At 35.4% G+C, this 9,651-nt stretch overlaps 1 protein-coding gene across 6 annotated transcripts in view; it reads left to right on the top strand.

Annotated features, from left to right (window-relative positions):
• The window catches only part of GRIK1 (glutamate ionotropic receptor kainate type subunit 1), a 363,349-nt gene that overhangs the window by 200,015 nt on the left and 153,683 nt on the right, over window positions 1-9,651 (top strand). The gene's annotated exons all lie outside the window — the stretch shown is intronic.

The following is a 9,651-nucleotide window of genomic DNA, read 5'->3' as shown; positions in this document are numbered from 1 at the left end:
TAATAAGTGGTATATTTTTAAAGTGTATTATGAGGCATACATGTTTTGACTTTCCATTTTGGAAGATATATACATATATATTTACACATATATGTGTGTGTGTGTATAATCTATATCAATAGGTATTAAGAGCACTTTGGCTTGTTAATACCAATTAACAAATTGGTATTAACAAATTGTATATCATCTGAAAGTATGAGAAAAAAAATAAGGATATTTTAAAGAAACTAAAAATGGATTAAGAAAGCTGACAGGGAGTTCAATATTCTGGCATCAAGACTGCTTATTTTCATAAAATGCAATTTTTAAGTTTTCACTTTCCTCTGTTCACATAAACTGATAAATCTCATTCAGTCCTGCCTGCATTGGTTTGATGATCAAAACAGGCATTCCCTCTTCCTCATGAAGGGGCTTTTTTAGCAGACCTAGCACAAAAGCTTTTCCTCTTAATCTCCCCATTTTGACATAAGTGAATAATAACCATCCTTCCACCCCAAACCAGCTCTCATTCAAATGGGTATTAAAATCTCTTTTGGAAATATATTAATGCTCTGGCTCTAAGATATCTTAGGGAAAGTGCTGTAGTGTAAAGTCTGAAAAATCAGAAATCCACCTCTGTTTTGCATGTGGGAGGCAGATGAGACAATCATTTATTGTGGAGAAAAAAGGTATGCTCTATTGGGCTGTTACAAAAGCTGTAATTTTATTTTGAAGTTCTCAAGTTTTGTTCTCCTGGTTTATGGTTTTTATGCTAAAATTATGGCTTTGTAATGGGTTGTGAGGCATACTTTATGCACTATCATAATTATAAGCTATTACAGTTCATTCTTTGTATCAGGATGGTTTTATGGACATTTAAATGAAGTTTCTGACAATGACGCTCCGGCTCTAATAGTACTACATTATGGCTACACCTGGTGGTATGCAGTCTCTCGGTTTTTCTATTATAAACCATTGTGGGGAGGAGGGTGGGATTTAAAATCTCAGCTGCTTGCTTCATACTGCGCTCCAGCAGGACAAGTAGATTTATCAATCCATTTGTATTTAAATAACTTATATGCCTTTTGCCTCACCAAACTACAAAACCATCAAAGAGAAAAATCACTCTGGTGGGTTCAAGTTCTTTTTTGCCAAGGAAGACACCTGAAAGTTTGAAAACATAAAGCAGTGTGAGTCACTCATCCTTCTCCTTTGACATGGAAGAGCAGCCTCGACATCTTGTTGCTTACTTTCTCTAATATGTTTACATTTTGGAAATGATCTGTTAGCATGTGCCAGGGCCGTTTTTCACATTATATTATATATATATATATATATATATATAAATATTTCTGATATTTATTATGCTTCTGGTATCTTATTTCTTATTTAAAGGCTGTTGAAGATAAGCACCTTATTCACAATCTTCTACAGTTCAGCATTCTATGAGAATATATTTTTCCCGCTGCAGTGTTGGCTGAGTAGACTCTCAGATAAAGTGTAATTAATAATTTTAAACATCCTATATGGCAGTAGAGCCTTATTTTGGATGATAAAGTAGCCAAGGTTTCAATAGCATTGTAAAGGAATTCCATTGAAGTTGACTTAGAATTGCATAACAATATGAAAATGAAATTAAGTACTGACTGCCAAGTTTCCACTTCAAATGACCTTCAAAAAAAAAAGAAGAAAATCCAATTGAGGAAAAAAAAATGCACTAACACATTATGTGCCCCTACAAAGCAAAAATACGAGAAGAAGCACTTACTTAGGGCTCCTGTAGCCCCTTAATTTAGACCCTATTATGCATAGGAATTAGAGCCCATATGGTCTTCTATCAAACCGTTCCACACCACTGGGAAAGTATTTATTTCATCAATGTGAGCTAAGTATTTTTAAATCATTACTGAGAAAATGCAGCCTTCTAAAAAAACATAATGTATTCTTTAAAAAGAAGTCAACAGTATCATAAAAACATCTCGTCCATATTTGGTTGTAGAATCTGTTTGGCTTCCCATCTAAAGGACTCCCAGTTCTTGCATATTTTAACACATACATAAAGCTGTAAATAGGGGGGTTGCAGTCTGTTTTCACTCAATGCTTTAGAATTCACTAATGAAGAGGAGAATGAGGAACTACAAATATATAAGCAGCCCTCAGTGGATGAAGAAATGAATCCTACCAGATTGATAATTGCCCAGTAAGACTCAAATCACAGACACCTGACCTAACTCTCTCTTGCAACACAGGAAGTACGAGTGATGTAAGCTTTTTTTTCCCAGGGAATTATTGCATTGTAATTATCCACATCATAAAAATGAATCAGTTGCAAAATTTCGGACATTGAAACAATCATTTTACTGATTTCATGCTAGAGGAAGTATCTGGTTAATTGCTTGTCCATAAGCGTTGAATTGGTGGTTGAGGCTATATTCATATTAAAGCTCTCTTTTGCTGTTTACATAGTCCAAGTGAATCTCAAGAAAATTTCCTATGTATACCTCTAAAAGAACACTCAGCACTTTCAACCAATTAGGCACAGTATTTCTGGGCAGTTATTCTTGTTGATTATGTTGGTTCATGTGTGAAAAGTGAAGGATAAGACCTGTGAATCGAATTGTGCTATTCTAACCTCTACTTGAGTTTACACATCACAGAAACTGTCAGGCTGATACTGAGAAAGGAAGGGCAATTTCTTTGCATAGAGTTGCTTGGGTAAGCTTAGAAAGCATACCCAGAGTACAAACAACACTAGTCAAAAAAACAGAAAAGTCTAAAAATATCAAGAGTAAAATCATTCCACTATCTACCACCAGAAATATTTATAAAGGCTGGTCCATTGTTTCCCTATGCATTAACTTTGAATATGCTTCCAGAATTATATAATATTAGGAAATATGCACTGCCAAATAGTGTTTCCCAGCTTCTCTGATAGGAACCAACTGGGGAGCTTATTAAAACAAATAAACAAAAAGCAAATTTCAGGGTCACTCACTTGGAGATTCTCAGACTCTGTGTATCTATTGTGTTTTAATAAGCTCCCCCTTCCCCATGCCCCATGGTTCTTACCATCTGAGAAGTTTGAGAAAAGTTATTCAAAGCTACTGATGAGGAAAATGAAGGCTAATAGCTTTCAATATCTGTAAAGCACAATGAAAATTTAAATGATTAATTTTTTCTTAAAAGTAAGTAGTCATACTAAATTTAATATTAAGATTCTATACTAGACACCTCTATACAGTGATAAAATTCCATTAGCTAATATTTCAACTTCTTTGATGAAAAAAACTGTAGCATTCTCACATTTCAAACTATTTAAAAGAAGGAATGCAATTTATTTTTTTCATTTGAAGGAGAAAATCTCCAAAGTATTCATTTTAGCAAGTATATATATATATATATATATATATATATATATATATATATTTTACAAGTATATATTTTAAAATATATTACCAAGTAATTGATATTACTTGAAGAAAGTTTAGGCATAATGAAAAAAGGAAAAGTCATTTATAATCATTTTTCCTCAAATTAACTATTAACATTTCCTTAAACATGTTTCTAGACATTTTGTAGTCATAGAATCTTGATTATAATTAGTTTCTCAACAAATCTCGTCAACTTTTTTTCTTCTCATATGATTAGAGCATGGGAAAGGGTATTTTCACTACTAACAGGATAAATCAATGGGAAATAGGGAATTAATACTATTTTGGTGGTCTATCTCTTCTTCACATCATTTTCATACAATGTATGTAAGAACATATACTTTTCATTCTTTAAATCCTGGTTTCAACCACCAGCTAATCTCAGTTTATCTTTACAATGGCTAAAAAGGAATATAAGAGGATCACACTTGCTTTTTAAAATTTATATTTCTGATAATACCCCCCCCACAGAGGCTATTGTATGGAATAAAGCAGCCACAAAGTTGGTCATCTCTGCCTTGATCGATGTCTTTCTTCTAATTGGAATAATTATTATCAATGAGGACCCCAGAGAAATCAACAAACCCCTGAACATGTCACTGTGTAAGGCATAAGCACACCAAAGCTCTTCTAGGGTCAGAGATATATTTTAATAAACCAAATTATCAATGGGCCTTCTGAGAAACAGAAATTGCTTGGAAAATAAGCATTTTTCCACCTTTTCAATGAGGAAAGATAACTATCTTTACTAATTTTATTATGAAAAGCCTCTTTTAAAAATTTTATTGACAAAAAGACTGGCAAATATGCTTGTATATATTTATAGTGTACAACATGATGATTTGATATACGTAAACAATGAGGAATGATTACCAAAATCAAGACGATTAACACATCCATCATCTCACATAGTTAACACCGTGGGTGGGGGATATTATGCGAATGCTTAAGATCTACTCTCAGCAACTTTAAAGTATAAAATATCATATTAACTATTGTCACTAAGCTGTACAGAACTTATTCTTCTTATAAATGAAAATGTAAACCTTTGAACTATATCATTCCATTTTTGCCTTCCCTTAGCCCCTAGAAACCACCATTCTATTCTGTTTCTATGAATCAGGAAGGGTATTTTGTGTGTGTTTTGTTTTTGCTTGTGTTGTTGTTTTGCTTGCTTGCGTGTCTTCCAGATTCATCCATGTTGTCATAAGTGGCAAAAAAAAAAAAAATTGTCACAAAATATTTTATCCATTCTTTTGCCAAAGGCATTTAGGTTGTTTCCATATCTTGGCTCTTATGAATAATGCTGTAATGAGCATAGATTGCAGATATCTCTTTGAGATATTGATTTCAATTCCTTCAGATAGATATACACCCAGGAGTGGAAGTGCTGGATCGATCATACAGTAGCCTGTTCCATGCCCCTCACCATGTCATGCAGCCCTGAGTTTGTCTGTTGCATTCCTTGCAATAATGCAGAGTAGGAATGGGCCTTTGGAGGAACAAATCAAGGAAGAGGCACCCAGCAATGACTTAAACACTTCATAATTGTGCTAGTCCTGAGTAATCAGTGTTTCTTATCCCAATCAGAAGTTTTATAGGTTATTAAGCTTGGGACACCTTGATTTTTTTAAAGATTTTATTTATCTATTAATAAGACACACACAGAGAGAAAAACAGAGAGAGAGAGAGCGGCAGAGACACAGTCAGAGGGAGAAGCAGACTCCCTGCAAGGAGCCTGACGTGGGACTCAATCTCGGGTCCCCAGGATCACACCCTGGGCTGAAGGCTGCACTAAACCATTGAGCCACCTGGGCTGCCCAACACCTTGCTTCTAAAGCAGTTTTTGATTTGTTTGCATATTTGCTTGCTTGTGTATTTGTCACTCAGGAAACGTAATATGTGACTCTCTAAGGTCTTCTATCCTTATTTTTTCATATGTATATTCCTATTACTCCTTCTGATTCTTTTTCTGTCATAAATGGATTTCTTTTCATCACTTGCATCTCTTGCTTAGTGTCAACTCAGTTTTCTATTGCTCTTTTGGTGGAAGGAAGACTTAAAGATCTTCCCTACAACTTTGGACACTATGTGTGCAGCCTGCTGTGAACATTTTAAGAGAAAATGGCAGATCTTTTTAGCCTTTCTCTGTTCTTTTCATCAACAATATTCCCCCAATACCTTGAATTTTATCAAGTATTCTCTCTGGTAAATGTCTGTAAATTTATGTAAATGCCTATCAAGTTAAGGTGTACAACTTAAGGATGATGAAATCCTTGTAATATCATTGGAATATGAACTATAACAATAGTTTTGGGATGCTCATGTGTTTTGTTGTTGTTGTTGTTGTTGTTGTTGTTTAAGAAGCAATGATCTCTCATGGAGGTGTTTCTGAGCCAAATAAGAATGTTCCAACAGTGACAGTAGATAGGACAACTGTCTGGAGATCCATCTTGCAGATGAGTTACTAAATTCTTATCTTTTAGAGAGGTCCTTGAAGTTTCATGAGCCCACCAGCTATTCCAGAGCCTGCCTGGGAATAGTAGTTCATTTTAGTAGAATGAGCTCTGATGAAGAGAAAAATTTTTCCTATGCTCTTCAAAGATTCTCCTGGTTAGTCTAGGAATTAAATTGACATGAGATAGATTAATAGGAGAAAAATAAATTTAATTTTGTGTATATGGGAACCTGACATACATGAGAGGTTCAAAGACAGGTAAAATGAAGTATATTCGACATCCTGAACTAAAAAATGAGATAGGGGCCTGGGGCTTCAAAGGGTAGGAGGGTAATTCACAATGCAATAAGGATGACATTTGGTAATTAAATGTTTGCCTTGACATATGGATGGGTCAGTCAGATAAAATTTACCCCTGGTAATAAGTCTTTTAGGGAAAGACCTGCAATTTAGATTCTTCTAGGTAGTGAAGGGAGGGGGAAAAATTTCTCCTGAGCCCACAGGGTCTCATTCCTTCAGCTCAAAATAGTCCCCATGCTAAAGTGACATATTTTAGGGAAACTTGTTCTGAACTCCTTCAGCTCTAAAGATCATTGTGGCTTACGTGTCCTTGTTGCTTTATCAACTTCAAATGAGCAAGCAAAATTCAATGCCTGGGGGGAAAGAATTGTACCCCAAACACATGTAAACTAGCACAGACATTAGGGATAAGAGGGTTTTCCTGAATCAGAAATAGGCTAATATGCCTATTAGTGACATTAGTTTATAAATAAGAAAATATATCCATAGAATCTAAATGGCCCAAAGTAAAGAAAGCTGTATTTCACACAAGAAGCAAAACAATAAGTAAAATAATTATCTGAAAAGTATGTATACACTGTTTCAAAAAACACAAACCTATTTACATTTAATGATATAATAATTATCATCAATATAGCTTGGGTATTGGGGAACCATAATAAAGGCTTTATTTATTAGCTGGATGAATAATTTTCTTTTCTACTTCTTTTAAAATGTAGAAACATGATCAGAAGAAATATAATTAGAAATCAGAGTGTCCAAATTTTAATGAAGGCTTGAGCAGTTCAGGTTTCTTTCCTACTTAAAAGTATTTTTAAAACGAAAGAGAAGAGAATTCAGAGATGACTTTCCGATATAATTAGCTTTTAACCTGTACTTCTGAAATCTTCTATGGTCTATTGAATATATTATGTAAGTGAATCAAGATAAATAATCTTTTTTCTATAAAAAAGGGGGAGAGGGGCAAAATGCTTAGAAGTCTTGAAATGTGAATTATGCCAATTGGTCCTTAGGGAAATATCTGTCTTAGTTCAAACTGATCTCCTTGGGAAATAGTGAATCTCATTGCTTAATAAGCATAATGAGAACTTTATATAGTACAGAAGCTGTTGTCAAAGAGAATATGGACATGCTACAGATCTTTTAAAGTTACGATTTCTGACAGGAATGAAGACCATACTGGCTGGAGAAAAAAGTCTCTGTGAAACCACATTCTAATCTCTCTTCTTAAGACATAGCTGAATATTTGAAATCTAAACATTTTAAGTTCTCCCTAAAGAATACTATTCTAATTTTACAAAAATTACACTCTGACAAAGAAATGTAAAAACTAATAGAGATGAAGATGCAAACTCCGCTCTCTAAGGCTGAAAACAGTAACTTTAGTTTTGGAAAATCCTGGAAGTTTCAGGATCTTGCTTCATCAATTGACTCAAAATAGACTCAGGGGATGACTTCTAAAGTCTTGAGTGAATAAAGCAGAAAAACTTTGTAAAATACACTATGATCCGGGGGGGGGGGGGGGGGGGGAAAGCTTTCCATTTGGACAAAGTAAGAGCTTTAGATACCTTGCTACTATAAATACTAGCCCAAAGGCATGAATTTTGTATCCACTTCATACTCTTCAAATGAAATCTATTTTGACTTGTACAGAAGTTGGAGCAAAGTGCAAAGGCAATAGAAATGTCGTTGTGAGTTTTGTACATTATAATTTTTGCAGAAAGAGGCTTTTCAATTTCTCTTTCTCCACTTATCCTTGCAGAAATTTAAAGGGTATCTTTGGGGGACAAGAGCCAGAATAAGGAGTGCTAGAGACTCAGAGAACTCAATGCCCAGGAACAGAGGCATTTCTGTTCATGTACATGGACTGTATTACTAATTCTCAGAACAGACTCTGACATCAGTCCTGGGTGGCATAGTCAGTTAGGTGACAAGCTCAGGTCCCAATCTCTGGGTGGTGAGCCCCGTGCTGGGCTCTGCACTCAGCCCAGAGTCTGCTTAAGTTTCTCTCTCCCTCTGTCCCTCCCCACCTTCCTGCACTGGCTCACACACTCTTTCTAAAATAAATAAATAACCCTTTAAGGGAAAAAAAAAAAAAAAAAACCAGACCCTGACAACCCATCCACTTTAGGTCTATGTGGTCAATAATTAACACATGCAATTGCCATTGTAAAGTGTTAGTGACCCCTGCCGCTTTCAAAGATCTGTCCTGTGCATTATAAAGGTATCACTTAAATACATTTGTTTGCAAGGTATATGACAAACAAATGACATGATATCCCTTTGTTGTTTTTTTTAGATTTTATTTATTTATTTGAGAGTGAGAGAGAGTGCACAAGTGGGGGCAGGGGAGAGGGAGAGGCAGAAGCAGACACCCTGCTAAGCAGGGATCCCAAAGCAGGGCTCAATCCCAGGACCCTGAGCCAAAGGCAGATGCTTAACCACCTAAGCCACCCAGGCACCCAACCTGACATCCATTTGAACCAGTGTTGAGTCAGAAACCTGACCATGAAGCTGAGATCCTGAGTTATCCTGTCTCTCACCATCACATTTATTACCAATGCTAACCCTTGCCATCACCTTTTGAACAATGACACTACTAGCACACCTGGTTCTTGCCTTTTAGTTAATTCTCAGAACGCATTTCCCAAGGAACCACGTTTTTGTATATTTCTTTTATTATTCAGATGTTCATGCTTTAGATACATACTGAAACTCACTTGTACACTTTTAGTTACTTCACTTAATTCTGTGCCTTTTGGGGGTGTCAATGCATGAGTAATAAACGAAAGCAATGGTTTCATAACCATATTGGCCCAATTCCCAAACTCTATGGTTACCAGCTATGTGGCAGTGGGAAAACTGTTTATCATCTCTAAGCATCAGTTTGCTTTTCTAGAAAATAGGTATGATAGCATCTATCTCATAAGGTAAGTAATTGGATGGGTTATAAGATAATAACATATATAAACCATTTAACACGGTGCTTGGCACTTGGAGAGTACTCAATTTATATTAAAAAAAAAAAATCTGCTTTTAGTACCTAAGCTACTCTCCAATAGAAAGAAGATGCACTGGGAAATGGTGTTAACTTTTCTACTTCACCACTGAAGTAGACATACAAAACCTCAGATGGTTGAAGCTACAACACATTGATGAGAAAGCTACTCTGATGTGACTATGATCACAACTCCTCAATACAGACCCAGACCAGGTCAGGATTAGAAGACAAATGAGCTGAGTCATGCATGTACAGCAACGGATCCTGACTTTATTCACAATTTAGGTATTTTATTCAATATAAGGGTTTTTTGCATTTATTTTAGATTTTTTAAACACTGAATTAAAATATTATGTATCTCAATTACTGATTATTTTGGTGCCTCCTTAAATTGTATCTCCTAGGCTAATGCCTCTCTCACCTCACCTTGGTGCCAATACTGGCTCCCGAGTCTTCCGTCTCCTCTGTCTTCACATTTAGAA

Source organism: Canis aureus, chromosome 30 (assembly GCF_053574225.1).
Source record: "Canis aureus isolate CA01 chromosome 30, VMU_Caureus_v.1.0, whole genome shotgun sequence".
NCBI lineage: Eukaryota > Metazoa > Chordata > Mammalia > Carnivora > Canidae > Canis > Canis aureus.
Note: the sequence above shows the minus strand (reverse complement) of the source record. Positions and strands in the feature narration are given on the sequence as shown.